Source organism: Lissotriton vulgaris, chromosome 4_1, assembly GCF_964263255.1.
Source record: "Lissotriton vulgaris chromosome 4_1, aLisVul1.2, whole genome shotgun sequence".
NCBI classification, from domain to species: Eukaryota; Metazoa; Chordata; class Amphibia; order Caudata; family Salamandridae; genus Lissotriton; species Lissotriton vulgaris.
In genome coordinates, this window is record NC_141691.1 from 537,315,938 (window position 1) to 537,331,698 (window position 15,761).

General features: G+C 33.2%; 6 non-coding genes across 6 annotated transcripts; 5 read left to right on the forward strand and 1 right to left on the reverse strand.

Annotated features, from left to right (window-relative positions):
- The first annotated feature begins 827 nt into the window (after positions 1-827).
- On the forward strand, positions 828-899 carry TRNAQ-UUG (transfer RNA glutamine (anticodon UUG)). The gene has a single exon. It is a non-coding gene; the product is annotated as a tRNA-Gln (tRNA).
- Positions 900-3,343: 2,444 nt separating this feature from the next.
- On the forward strand, positions 3,344-3,415 carry TRNAQ-UUG (transfer RNA glutamine (anticodon UUG)). Its single transcript has one exon. It is a non-coding gene; the product is annotated as a tRNA-Gln (tRNA).
- A 2,444-nt stretch (positions 3,416-5,859) lies between these two features.
- Positions 5,860-5,931, forward strand: TRNAQ-UUG (transfer RNA glutamine (anticodon UUG)). The gene has a single exon. It is a non-coding gene; the product is annotated as a tRNA-Gln (tRNA).
- Positions 5,932-9,272: 3,341 nt separating this feature from the next.
- TRNAQ-CUG (transfer RNA glutamine (anticodon CUG)) lies at positions 9,273-9,344 on the reverse strand. Its single transcript has one exon. It is a non-coding gene; the product is annotated as a tRNA-Gln (tRNA).
- Positions 9,345-10,891: 1,547 nt separating this feature from the next.
- On the forward strand, positions 10,892-10,963 carry TRNAQ-UUG (transfer RNA glutamine (anticodon UUG)). Its single transcript has one exon. It is a non-coding gene; the product is annotated as a tRNA-Gln (tRNA).
- A 2,444-nt stretch (positions 10,964-13,407) lies between these two features.
- TRNAQ-UUG (transfer RNA glutamine (anticodon UUG)) lies at positions 13,408-13,479 on the forward strand. Its single transcript has one exon. It is a non-coding gene; the product is annotated as a tRNA-Gln (tRNA).
- Positions 13,480-15,761: the final 2,282 nt, after the last annotated feature.

The window sequence follows — 15,761 nt, forward strand, 5'->3', positions numbered from 1 at the left end:
ATATTAGTATGGAAATTGTGAAATAAAACATTTCTCATGCTGATTTTCAACAGTCGATCTGCAATCATGAAATATAAGCTTTTGCTTGGAGGCCTCAAAGGAACTGATCTAATTTTCTTTTTTAGAATTATTCACAGATCGTATGATATGCTTTGTACAAATCAACTATGTTGTTAGATCAAAATTGATTAAAAAGTGACTATCTCAATTTCAGGACATATAGAAGAGGAAGGAGAAGAAGCTCATGTTTCAAATGCGGAGAGGCAACAACTGTTCATTATTTTCACCTCTATTAATTATATGTATTTTTATAATGTATATATTTATATTTTCCGATAAATATACATAGACATATAGCGATATATAGGGAGATACATACATATAAGTTGATACGTACAAGTTTATAAGTAAATGAGATGTTTTTCCAATTAATACTTCTAAGAACTGAATGGAAAAAAAATCGTAAAGTTTAGATAAGTCCCACTGAGCTTTGTACTTAGATCCCTGTTTTCAGAGTCCAGATTGACAAGCATAACACCATCAACCCACCTGTACCAGGTTGAGCTTTCCATTTTGGCAGAAGAGATTGCATTCACGGGGGAATCTTATCTTTTATTGCAAAATCTTATCTCACATAAAAAGTACTGTTCAACAGAGTCATAGCGTTACTTGAGTCCTTTGTGCAACATCCTTCCCTAACATAGTTCAATAGGCAAAAGTTGAACAGAATAGAAAAGTTATATAATTCTGTTTGTCTTTGACTGTAGAAAATAAAAAATGTGAAATGTCCACATTGCTGCAGCAATTTCCTCCCCTGTCACATGGGAGGTTCCATGGTGAAATGGTTAGCACTTTGGACTTTGAATCCAAGGATCCGAGTTCAAATCTCGGTGGGACCACTTTCATGACTTATGACCAAATCTTTTTCTGTCAAGTGTATTCATAAATATCATAAATCTAACACGGGTAGAGTGAAACATTGATTTATTGATTGTATTTTTAAAGTCTATTTGATGTGAGCAAATGATAGAACTTTTAGAAAACATGGAAATAAAATGGCTCAAAATAATGAGATATTTTGTGAGCTGACTCTGTTTTCTCAACTCATCACAAGAGGCTGATCCAAGATATTACTTGTTTAAATCTTACTGTTATTGATAAGGGGAACACGGAACTTTTTTAATTGGAAAGCCTTCATTAAAAGAAAACTTGGGGAATCAAATTGTGTATTTTGGGGACAGAAGAGATGAACTTTTAAATAACAATCTTGAAATTAAGACACACAGATATTTACACTCTGTTTTTCTAAAGTAGATCCATAACCACAAAGTAGAATCTTTCGAAAGACATGTCAAATGTATTAATCTGAATTCCTCTTTCAAAGAAATTCACAATTAAATGCACTGTGTAAGTCAAGAATGTTGTCAGATAAGAAATCAGCAAAATTAACTATCTTATTACTGATCATAAAGATGAGAAAGGAAAATAACCTCTTGCTTAAATTGTGGATGGGAAAGAACAGTTTTTAGTTTTCAGCTTCAGTACTTATGTTTATGAATAATTCATTTCTTTATATTGTATTATCACTATCTAGATGGATATAGCCATGTGTACATAGATACATACTTATACGTTGATAAGTTTCAGTATAAAACTTTGACGTTATGTTTTTCCAAGTCCAAATTCTAAGAAATTAGTGAAATATTAAATCTCATAATTCAAGCAGGTCCCACGAGATTTGAACTCGGATCGCTGGATTCAGAGTCCAGAGTGCTAACTATTACACCATGGAACCCTGCCATACATGAGGGATTTTTCCATTGAGACAAAAGAGAGCGCATCAGTGCGGGGGCTTTTCTTACATTGATGAAAAGATATCTCAGTTGAATGCTCATAGTGTAAAGAGCTATAATGTGATTTGATTCTTTTCAGCTGCATTCTCCATAACAGTGTTAAATGTGCAAACGTTTATCAGGAAATGCAATTTACAAAATAATGATCATATTTGACTGAAGAATATTAAAAAATTCTACATTTCCAAACTACTACATCCATTTCTCTGTCTCTCACATGGGTGGCTCCAAAGAGCAACAGTTGGCACTTTGGACTTTGCATGCAAAGGTACCAGTCCAATTCTTTGAGGTACTATTTTACTAATCTCGACCTTTTACATTTCTGTCATCTTTTGTTATTGATAGCTCCAATCCAACACCAGTAGGTTGAAAGAGAAAAATGTTGAATCCTTTCAAAATGTCCAACAGCTTGAACAAGTTACAGAAATACGAACTTTATAATACACATAACATCACATTCCTACACAAAATAGTGCGACATTACAAAATCCTATCCTGTTTTTCTCAAATGCATTTCAGAGGGCTGATTCCCAGCATTCCTTTTTGAAGATTTCCACACTATTGATAAGGCGAACATAGCACATTTTGAAAGAGATGTGTTCTTAAATCAAACCTAGAGAACCACAATGACGGTATCATTCAGATAGTACAAATGTTTTTTGTATATTAGTATGGAAATTGTGAAATAAAACATTTCTCATGCTGATTTTCAACAGTCGATCTGCAATCATGAAATATAAGCTTTTGCTTGGAGGCCTCAAAGGTACTGATCTAATTTTCTTTTTTAGAATTATTCACAGATCGTATGATATGCTTTGTACAAATCAACTATGTTGTTAGATCAAAATTGATTAAAAAGTGACTATCTCAATTTCAGGACATATAGAAGAGGAAGGAGAAGAAGCTCATGTTTCAAATGCGGAGAGGCAACAACTGTTCATTATTTTCACCTCTATTAATTATATGTATTTTTATAATGTATATATTTATATTTTCCGATAAATATACATAGACATATAGCGATATATAGGGAGATACAGACATATAAGTTGATACGTACAAGTTTATAAGTAAATGAGATGTTTTTCCAATTAATACTTCTAAGAACTGAATGGAAAAAAAATCGTAAAGTTTAGATAAGTCCCACTGAGCTTTGTACTTAGATCCCTGTTTTCAGAGTCCAGATTGACAAGCATAACACCATCAACCCACCTGTACCAGGTTGAGCTTTCCATTTTGGCAGAAGAGATTGCATTCACGGGGGAATCTTATCTTTTATTGCAAAATCTTATCTCACATAAAAAGTACTGTTCAACAGAGTCATAGCGTTACTTGAGTCCTTTGTGCAACATCCTTCCCTAACATAGTTCAATAGGCAAAAGTTGAACAGAATAGAAAAGTTATATAATTCTGTTTGTCTTTGACTGTAGAAAATAAAAAATGTGAAATGTCCACATTGCTGCAGCAATTTGCTCCCCTGTCACATGGGAGGTTCCATGGTGTAATGGTTAGCACTTTGGACTTTGAATCCAAGGATCCGAGTTCAAATCTCGGTGGGACCACTTTCATGACTTATGACCAAATCTTTTTCTGTCAAGTGTATTCATAAATATCATAAATCTAACACGGGTAGAGTGAAACATTGATTTATTGATTGTATTTTTAAAGTCTTTTTGATGTGAGCAAATGATAGAACTTTTAGAAAACATGGAAATAAAATGGCTCAAAATAATGAGATATTTTGTGAGCTGACTCTGTTTTCTCAACTCATCACAAGAGGCTGATCCAAGATATTACTTGTTTAAATCTTACTGTTATTGATAAGGGGAACACGGAACTTTTTTAATTGGAAAGCCTTCATTAAAAGAAAACTTGGGGAATCAAATTGTGTATTTTGGGGACAGAAGAGATGAACTTTTAAATAACAATCTTGAAATTAAGACACACAGATATTTACACTCTGTTTTTCTAAAGTAGATCCATAACCACAAAGTAGAATCTTTCGAAAGACATGTCAAATGTATTAATCTGAATTCCTCTTTCAAAGAAATTCACAATTAAATGCACTGTGTAAGTCAAGAATGTTGTCAGATAAGAAATCAGCAAAATTAACTATCTTATTACTGATCATAAAGATGAGAAAGGAAAATAACCTCTTGCTTAAATTGTGGATGGGAAAGAACAGTTTTTAGTTTTCAGCTTCAGTACTTATGTTTATGAATAATTCATTTCTTTATATTGTATTATCACTATCTAGATGGATATAGCCATGTGTACATAGATACATACTTATACGTTGATAAGTTTCAGTATAAAACTTTGACGTTATGTTTTTCCAAGTCCAAATTCTAAGAAATTAGTGAAATATTAAATCTCATAATTCAAGCAGGTCCCACGAGATTTGAACTCGGATCGCTGGATTCAGAGTCCAGAGTGCTAACTATTACACCATGGAACCCTGCCATACATGAGGGATTTTTCCATTGAGACAAAAGAGAGCGCATCAGTGCGGGGGCTTTTCTTACATTGATGAAAAGATATCTCAGTTGAATGCTCATAGTGTAAAGAGCTATAATGTGATTTGATTCTTTTCAGCTGCATTCTCCATAACAGTGTTAAATGTGCAAACGTTTATCAGGAAATGCAATTTACAAAATAATGATCATATTTGACTGAAGAATATTAAAACATTCTACATTTCCAAACTACTACATCCATTTCTCTGTCTCTCACATGGGTGGCTCCAAAGAGCAACAGTTGGCACTTTGGACTTTGCATGCAAAGGTACCAGTCCAATTCTTTGAGGTACTATTTTACTAATCTCGACCTTTTACATTTCTGTCATCTTTTGTTATTGATAGCTCCAATCCAACACCAGTAGGTTGAAAGAGAAAAATGTTGAATCCTTTCAAAATGTCCAACAGCTTGAACAAGTTACAGAAATACGAACTTTATAATACACATAACATCACATTCCTACACAAAATAGTGCGACATTACAAAATCCTATCCTGTTTTTCTCAAATGCATTTCAGAGGGCTGATTCCCAGCATTCCTTTTTGAAGATTTCCACACTATTGATAAGGCGAACATAGCACATTTTGAAAGAGATGTGTTCTTAAATCAAACCTAGAGAACCACAATGACGGTATCATTCAGATAGTACAAATGTTTTTTGTATATTAGTATGGAAATTGTGAAATAAAACATTTCTCATGCTGATTTTCAACAGTCGATCTGCAATCATGAAATATAAGCTTTTGCTTGGAGGCCTCAAAGGTACTGATCTAATTTTCTTTTTTAGAATTATTCACAGATCGTATGATATGCTTTGTACAAATCAACTATGTTGTTAGATCAAAATTGATTAAAAAGTGACTATCTCAATTTCAGGACATATAGAAGAGGAAGGAGAAGAAGCTCATGTTTCAAATGCGGAGAGGCAACAACTGTTCATTATTTTCACCTCTATTAATTATATGTATTTTTATAATGTATATATTTATATTTTCCGATAAATATACATAGACATATAGCGATATATAGGGAGATACAGACATATAAGTTGATACGTACAAGTTTATAAGTAAATGAGATGTTTTTCCAATTAATACTTCTAAGAACTGAATGGAAAAAAAATCGTAAAGTTTAGATAAGTCCCACTGAGCTTTGTACTTAGATCCCTGTTTTCAGAGTCCAGATTGACAAGCATAACACCATCAACCCACCTGTACCAGGTTGAGCTTTCCATTTTGGCAGAAGAGATTGCATTCACGGGGGAATCTTATCTTTTATTGCAAAATCTTATCTCACATAAAAAGTACTGTTCAACAGAGTCATAGCGTTACTTGAGTCCTTTGTGCAACATCCTTCCCTAACATAGTTCAATAGGCAAAAGTTGAACAGAATAGAAAAGTTATATAATTCTGTTTGTCTTTGACTGTAGAAAATAAAAAATGTGAAATGTCCACATTGCTGCAGCAATTTGCTCCCCTGTCACATGGGAGGTTCCATGGTGTAATGGTTAGCACTTTGGACTTTGAATCCAAGGATCCGAGTTCAAATCTCGGTGGGACCACTTTCATGACTTATGACCAAATCTTTTTCTGTCAAGTGTATTCATAAATATCATAAATCTAACACGGGTAGAGTGAAACATTGATTTATTGATTGTATTTTTAAAGTCTATTTGATGTGAGCAAATGATAGAACTTTTAGAAAACATGGAAATAAAATGGCTCAAAATAATGAGATATTTTGTGAGCTGACTCTGTTTTCTCAACTCATCACAAGAGGCTGATCCAAGATATTACTTGTTTAAATCTTACTGTTATTGATAAGGGGAACACGGAACTTTTTTAATTGGAAAGCCTTCATTAAAAGAAAACTTGAGGAATCAAATTTTGTATTTTGGGGACAGAAGAGATGAACTTTTAAATAACAATCTTGAAATTAAGACACACAGATATTTACACTCTGTTTTTCTAAAGTAGATCCATAACCACAAAGTAGAATCTTTCGAAAGACATGTCAAATGTATTAATCTGAATTCCTCTTTCAAAGAAATTCACAATTAAATGCACTGTGTAAGTCAAGAATGTTGTCAGATAAGAAATCAGCAAAATGAACTATCTTATTACTGATCATAAAGATGAGAAAGGAAAAGAACCTCTTGCTTAAATTGTGGATGGGAAAGAACAGTTTTTAGTTTTCAGCTTCAGTACTTATGTTTATGAATAATTCATTTCTTTATATTGTATTATCACTATCTAGATGGATATAGCCATGTGTACATAGATACATAATTATACGTTGATAAGTTTCAGTATAAAACTTTGACGTTATGTTTTTCCAAGTCCAAATTCTAAGAAATTAGTGAAATATTAAATCTCATAATTCAAGCAGGTCCCACGAGATTTGAACTCGGATCGCTGGATTCAGAGTCCAGAGTGCTAACTATTACACCATGGAACCCTGCCATACATGAGGGATTTTTCCATTGAGACAAAAGAGAGCGCATCAGTGCGGGGGCTTTTCTTACATTGATGAAAAGATATCTCAGTTGAATGCTCATAGTGTAAAGAGCTATAATGTGATTTGATTCTTTTCAGCTGCATTCTCCATAACAGTGTTAAATGTGCAAACGTTTATCAGGAAATGCAATTTACAAAATAATGATCATATTTGACTGAAGAATATTAAAACATTCTACATTTCCAAACTACTACATCCATTTCTCTGTCTCTCACATGGGTGGCTCCAAAGAGCAACAGTTGGCACTTTGGACTTTGCATGCAAAGGTACCAGTCCAATTCTTTGAGGTACTATTTTACTAATCTCGACCTTTTACATTTCTGTCATCTTTTGTTATTGATAGCTCCAATCCAACACCAGTAGGTTGAAAGAGAAAAATGTTGAATCCTTTCAAAATGTCCAACAGCTTGAACAAGTTACAGAAATACGAACTTTATAATACACATAACATCACATTCCTACACAAAATAGTGCGACATTACAAAATCCTATCCTGTTTTTCTCAAATGCATTTCAGAGGGCTGATTCCCAGCATTCCTTTTTGAAGATTTCCACACTATTGATAAGGCGAACATAGCACATTTTGAAAGAGATGTGTTCTTAAATCAAACCTAGAGAACCACAATGACGGTATCATTCAGATAGTACAAATGTTTTTTGTATATTAGTATGGAAATTGTGAAATAAAACATTTCTCATGCTGATTTTCAACAGTCGATCTGCAATCATGAAATATAAGCTTTTGCTTGGAGGCCTCAAAGGTACTGATCTAATTTTCTTTTTTAGAATTATTCACAGATCGTATGATATGCTTTGTACAAATCAACTATGTTGTTAGATCAAAATTGATTAAAAAGTGACTATCTCAATTTCAGGACATATAGAAGAGGAAGGAGAAGAAGCTCATGTTTCAAATGCGGAGAGGCAACAACTGTTCATTATTTTCACCTCTATTAATTATATGTATTTTTATAATGTATATATTTATATTTTCCGATAAATATACATAGACATATAGCGATATATAGGGAGATACAGACATATAAGTTGATACGTACAAGTTTATAAGTAAATGAGATGTTTTTCCAATTAATACTTCTAAGAACTGAATGGAAAAAAAATCGTAAAGTTTAGATAAGTCCCACTGAGCTTTGTACTTAGATCCCTGTTTTCAGAGTACAGATTGACAAGCATAACACCATCAACCCACCTGTACCAGGTTGAGCTTTCCATTTTGGCAGAAGAGATTGCATTCACGGGGGAATCTTATCTTTTATTGCAAAATCTTATCTCACATAAAAAGTACTGTTCAACAGAGTCATAGCCTTACTTGAGTCCTTTGTGCAACATCCTTCCCTAACATAGTTCAATAGGCAAAAGTTGAACAGAATAGAAAAGTTATATAATTCTGTTTGTCTTTGACTGTAGAAAATAAAAAATGTGAAATGTCCACATTGCTGCAGCAATTTCCTCCCCTGTCACATGGGAGGTTCCATGGTGAAATGGTTAGCACTTTGGACTTTGAATCCAAGGATCTGAGTTCAAATCTCGGTGGGACCACTTTCATGACTTATGACCAAATCTTTTTCTGTCAAGTGTATTCATAAATATCATAAATCTAACACGGGTAGAGTGAAACATTGATTTATTGATTGTATTTTTAAAGTCTATTTGATGTGAGCAAATGATAGAACTTTTAGAAAACATGGAAATAAAATGGCTCAAAATAATGAGATATTTTGTGAGCTGACTCTGTTTTCTCAACTCATCACAAGAGGCTGATCCAAGATATTACTTGTTTAAATCTTACTGTTATTGATAAGGGGAACACAGAACTTTTTTAATTGGAAAGCCTTCATTAAAAGAAAACTTGAGGAATCAAATTGTGTATTTTGGGGACAGAAGAGATGAACTTTTAAATAACAATCTTGAAATTAAGACACACAGATATTTACACTCTGTTTTTCTAAAGTAGATCCATAACCACAAAGTAGAATCTTTCGAAAGACATGTCAAATGTATTAATCTGAATTCCTCTTTCAAAGAAATTCACAATTAAATGCACTGTGTAAGTCAAGAATGTTGTCAGATAAGAAATCAGCAAAATGAACTATCTTATTACTGATCATAAAGATGAGAAAGGAAAAGAACCTCTTGCTTAAATTGTGGATGGGAAAGAACAGTTTTTAGTTTTCAGCTTCAGTACTTATGTTTATGAATAATTCATTTCTTTATATTGTATTATCACTATCTAGATGGATATAGCCATGTGTACATAGATACATAATTATACGTTGATAAGTTTCAGTATAAAACTTTGACGTTATGTTTTTCCAAGTCCAAATTCTAAGAAATTAGTGAAATATTATATCTCATAATTCAAGCAGGTCCCACCGAGATTTGAACTCGGATCGCTGGATTCAGAGTCCAGAGTGCTAACCATTACACCATGGAACCCTGCCATACATGAGGGATTTTTCCATTGAGACAAAAGAGAGCGCATCAGTGCGGGGGCTTTTCTTACATTGATGAAAAGATATCTCAGTTGAATGCTCATAGTGTAAAGAGCTATAATGTGATTTGATTCTTTTCAGCTGCATTCTCCATAACAGTGTTAAATGTGCAAACGTTTATCAGGAAATGCAATTTACAAAATAATGATCATATTTGACTGAAGAATATTAAAACATTCTACATTTCCAAACTACTACATCCATTTCTCTGTCTCTCACATGGGTGGCTCCAAAGAGCAACGCTTGGCACTTTGGACTTTGCATGCAAAGGTACCAGTCCAATTCTTTGAGGTACTATTTTACTAATCTCGACCTTTTACATTTCTGTCATCTTTTGTTATTGATAGCTCCAATCCAACACCAGTAGGTTGAAAGAGACAAATGTTGACTCCTTTCAAAATGTCCAACAGCTTGAACAAGTTACAGAAATACGAACTTTATAATACACATAACATCACATTCCTACACAAAATAGTGCGACATTACAAAATCCTATCCTGTTTTTCTCAAATGCATTTCAGAGGGCTGATTCCCAGCATTCCTTTTTGAAGATTTCCACACTATTGATAAGGCGAACATAGCACATTTTGAAAGAGATGTGTTCTTAAATCAAACCTAGAGAACCACAATGACGGTATCATTCAGATAGTACAAATGTTTTTTGTATATTAGTATGGAAATTGTGAAATAAAACATTTCTCATGCTGATTTTCAACAGTCGATCTGCAATCATGAAATATAAGCTTTTGCTTGGAGGCCTCAAAGGTACTGATCTAATTTTCTTTTTTAGAATTATTCACAGATCGTATGATATGCTTTGTACAAATCAACTATGTTGTTAGATCAAAATTGATTAAAAAGTGACTATCTCAATTTCAGGACATATAGAAGAGGAAGGAGAAGAAGCTCATGTTTCAAATGCGGAGAGGCAACAACTGTTCATTATTTTCACCTCTATAATTATATGTATTTTTATAATGTATATATTTATATTTTCCGATAAATATACATAGACATATAGCGATATATAGGGAGATACATACATATAAGTTGATACGTACAAGTTTATAAGTAAATGAGATGTTTTTCCAATTAATACTTCTAAGAACTGAATGGAAAAAAAATCGTAAAGTTTAGATAAGTCCCACTGAGCTTTGTACTTAGATCCCTGTTTTCAGAGTCCAGATTGACAAGCATAACACCATCAACCCACCTGTACCAGGTTGAGCTTTCCATTTTGGCAGAAGAGATTGCATTCACGGGGGAATCTTATCTTTTATTGCAAAATCTTATCTCACATAAAAAGTACTGTTCAACAGAGTCATAGCGTTACTTGAGTCCTTTGTGCAACATCCTTCCCTAACATAGTTCAATAGGCAAAAGTTGAACAGAATAGAAAAGTTATATAATTCTGTTTGTCTTTGACTGTAGAAAATAAAAAATGTGAAATGTCCACATTGCTGCAGCAATTTCCTCCCCTGTCACATGGGAGGTTCCATGGTGAAATGGTTAGCACTTTGGACTTTGAATCCAAGGATCCGAGTTCAAATCTCGGTGGGACCACTTTCATGACTTATGACCAAATCTTTTTCTGTCAAGTGTATTCATAAATATCATAAATCTAACACGGGTAGAGTGAAACATTGATTTATTGATTGTATTTTTAAAGTCTATTTGATGTGAGCAAATGATAGAACTTTTAGAAAACATGGAAATAAAATGGCTCAAAATAATGAGATATTTTGTGAGCTGACTCTGTTTTCTCAACTCATCACAAGAGGCTGATCCAAGATATTACTTGTTTAAATCTTACTGTTATTGATAAGGGGAACACGGAACTTTTTTAATTGGAAAGCCTTCATTAAAAGAAAACTTGGGGAATCAAATTGTGTATTTTGGGGACAGAAGAGATGAACTTTTAAATAACAATCTTGAAATTAAGACACACAGATATTTACACTCTGTTTTTCTAAAGTAGATCCATAACCACAAAGTAGAATCTTTCGAAAGACATGTCAAATGTATTAATCTGAATTCCTCTTTCAAAGAAATTCACAATTAAATGCACTGTGTAAGTCAAGAATGTTGTCAGATAAGAAATCAGCAAAATTAACTATCTTATTACTGATCATAAAGATGAGAAAGGAAAATAACCTCTTGCTTAAATTGTGGATGGGAAAGAACAGTTTTTAGTTTTCAGCTTCAGTACTTATGTTTATGAATAATTCATTTCTTTATATTGTATTATCACTATCTAGATGGATATAGCCATGTGTACATAGATACATACTTATACGTTGATAAGTTTCAGTATAAAACTTTGACGTTATGTTTTTCCAAGTCCAAATTCTAAGAAATTAGTGAAATATTAAATCTCATAATTCAAGCAGGTCCCACGAGATTTGAACTCGGATCGCTGGATTCAGAGTCCAGAGTGCTAACTATTACACCATGGAACCCTGCCATACATGAGGGATTTTTCCATTGAGACAAAAGAGAGCGCATCAGTGCGGGGGCTTTTCTTACATTGATGAAAAGATATCTCAGTTGAATGCTCATAGTGTAAAGAGCTATAATGTGATTTGATTCTTTTCAGCTGCATTCTCCATAACAGTGTTAAATGTGCAAACGTTTATCAGGAAATGCAATTTACAAAATAATGATCATATTTGACTGAAGAATATTAAAAAATTCTACATTTCCAAACTACTACATCCATTTCTCTGTCTCTCACATGGGTGGCTCCAAAGAGCAACAGTTGGCACTTTGGACTTTGCATGCAAAGGTACCAGTCCAATTCTTTGAGGTACTATTTTACTAATCTCGACCTTTTACATTTCTGTCATCTTTTGTTATTGATAGCTCCAATCCAACACCAGTAGGTTGAAAGAGAAAAATGTTGAATCCTTTCAAAATGTCCAACAGCTTGAACAAGTTACAGAAATACGAACTTTATAATACACATAACATCACATTCCTACACAAAATAGTGCGACATTACAAAATCCTATCCTGTTTTTCTCAAATGCATTTCAGAGGGCTGATTCCCAGCATTCCTTTTTGAAGATTTCCACACTATTGATAAGGCGAACATAGCACATTTTGAAAGAGATGTGTTCTTAAATCAAACCTAGAGAACCACAATGACGGTATCATTCAGATAGTACAAATGTTTTTTGTATATTAGTATGGAAATTGTGAAATAAAACATTTCTCATGCTGATTTTCAACAGTCGATCTGCAATCATGAAATATAAGCTTTTGCTTGGAGGCCTCAAAGGTACTGATCTAATTTTCTTTTTTAGAATTATTCACAGATCGTATGATATGCTTTGTACAAATCAACTATGTTGTTAGATCAAAATTGATTAAAAAGTGACTATCTCAATTTCAGGACATATAGAAGAGGAAGGAGAAGAAGCTCATGTTTCAAATGCGGAGAGGCAACAACTGTTCATTATTTTCACCTCTATTAATTATATGTATTTTTATAATGTATATATTTATATTTTCCGATAAATATACATAGACATATAGCGATATATAGGGAGATACAGACATATAAGTTGATACGTACAAGTTTATAAGTAAATGAGATGTTTTTCCAATTAATACTTCTAAGAACTGAATGGAAAAAAAATCGTAAAGTTTAGATAAGTCCCACTGAGCTTTGTACTTAGATCCCTGTTTTCAGAGTCCAGATTGACAAGCATAACACCATCAACCCACCTGTACCAGGTTGAGCTTTCCATTTTGGCAGAAGAGATTGCATTCACGGGGGAATCTTATCTTTTATTGCAAAATCTTATCTCACATAAAAAGTACTGTTCAACAGAGTCATAGCGTTACTTGAGTCCTTTGTGCAACATCCTTCCCTAACATAGTTCAATAGGCAAAAGTTGAACAGAATAGAAAAGTTATATAATTCTGTTTGTCTTTGACTGTAGAAAATAAAAAATGTGAAATGTCCACATTGCTGCAGCAATTTGCTCCCCTGTCACATGGGAGGTTCCATGGTGTAATGGTTAGCACTTTGGACTTTGAATCCAAGGATCCGAGTTCAAATCTCGGTGGGACCACTTTCATGACTTATGACCAAATCTTTTTCTGTCAAGTGTATTCATAAATATCATAAATCTAACACGGGTAGAGTGAAACATTGATTTATTGATTGTATTTTTAAAGTCTATTTGATGTGAGCAAATGATAGAACTTTTAGAAAACATGGAAATAAAATGGCTCAAAATAATGAGATATTTTGTGAGCTGACTCTGTTTTCTCAACTCATCACAAGAGGCTGATCCAAGATATTACTTGTTTAAATCTTACTGTTATTGATAAGGGGAACACGGAACTTTTTTAATTGGAAAGCCTTCATTAAAAGAAAACTTGGGGAATCAAATTGTGTATTTTGGGGACAGAAGAGATGAACTTTTAAATAACAATCTTGAAATTAAGACACACAGATATTTACACTCTGTTTTTCTAAAGTAGATCCATAACCACAAAGTAGAATCTTTCGAAAGACATGTCAAATGTATTAATCTGAATTCCTCTTTCAAAGAAATTCACAATTAAATGCACTGTGTAAGTCAAGAATGTTGTCAGATAAGAAATCAGCAAAATTAACTATCTTATTACTGATCATAAAGATGAGAAAGGAAAATAACCTCTTGCTTAAATTGTGGATGGGAAAGAACAGTTTTTAGTTTTCAGCTTCAGTACTTATGTTTATGAATAATTCATTTCTTTATATTGTATTATCACTATCTAGATGGATATAGCCATGTGTACATAGATACATACTTATACGTTGATAAGTTTCAGTATAAAACTTTGACGTTATGTTTTTCCAAGTCCAAATTCTAAGAAATTAGTGAAATATTAAATCTCATAATTCAAGCAGGTCCCACGAGATTTGAACTCGGATCGCTGGATTCAGAGTCCAGAGTGCTAACTATTACACCATGGAACCCTGCCATACATGAGGGATTTTTCCATTGAGACAAAAGAGAGCGCATCAGTGCGGGGGCTTTTCTTACATTGATGAAAAGATATCTCAGTTGAATGCTCATAGTGTAAAGAGCTATAATGTGATTTGATTCTTTTCAGCTGCATTCTCCATAACAGTGTTAAATGTGCAAACGTTTATCAGGAAATGCAATTTACAAAATAATGATCATATTTGACTGAAGAATATTAAAACATTCTACATTTCCAAACTACTACATCCATTTCTCTGTCTCTCACATGGGTGGCTCCAAAGAGCAACAGTTGGCACTTTGGACTTTGCATGCAAAGGTACCAGTCCAATTCTTTGAGGTACTATTTTACTAATCTCGACCTTTTACATTTCTGTCATCTTTTGTTATTGATAGCTCCAATCCAACACCAGTAGGTTGAAAGAGAAAAATGTTGAATCCTTTCAAAATGTCCAACAGCTTGAACAAGTTACAGAAATACAAACTTTATAATACACATAACATCACATTCCTACACAAAATAGTGCGACATTACAAAATCCTATCCTGTTTTTCTCAAATGCATTTCAGAGGGCTGATTCCCAGCATTCCTTTTTGAAGATTTCCACACTATTGATAAGGCGAACATAGCACATTTTGAAAGAGATGTGTTCTTAAATCAAACCTAGAGAACCACAATGACGGTATCATTCAGATAGTACAAATGTTTTTTGTATATTAGTATGGAAATTGTGAAATAAAACATTTCTCATGCTGATTTTCAACAGTCGATCTGCAATCATGAAATATAAGCTTTTGCTTGGAGGCCTCAAAGGTACTGATCTAATTTTCTTTTTTAGAATTATTCACAGATCGTATGATATGCTTTGTACAAATCAACTATGTTGTTAGATCAAAATTGATTAAAAAGTGACTATCTCAATTTCAGGACATATAGAAGAGGAAGGAGAAGAAGCTCATGTTTCAAATGCGGAGAGGCAACAACTGTTCATTATTTTCACCTCTATTAATTATATGTATTTTTATAATGTATATATTTATATTTTCCGATAAATATACATAGACATATAGCGATATATAGGGAGATACAGACATATAAGTTGATACGTACAAGTTTATAAGTAAATGAGATGTTTTTCCAATTAATACTTCTAAGAACTGAATGGAAAAAAAATCGTAAAGTTTAGATAAGTCCCACTGAGCTTTGTACTTAGATCCCTGTTTTCAGAGTCCAGATTGACAAGCATAACACCATCAACCCACCTGTACCAGGTTGAGCTTTCCATTTTGGCAGAAGAGATTGCATTCACGGGGGAATCTTATCTTTTATTGCAAAATCTTATCTCACATAAAAAGTACTGTTCAACAGAGTCATAGCG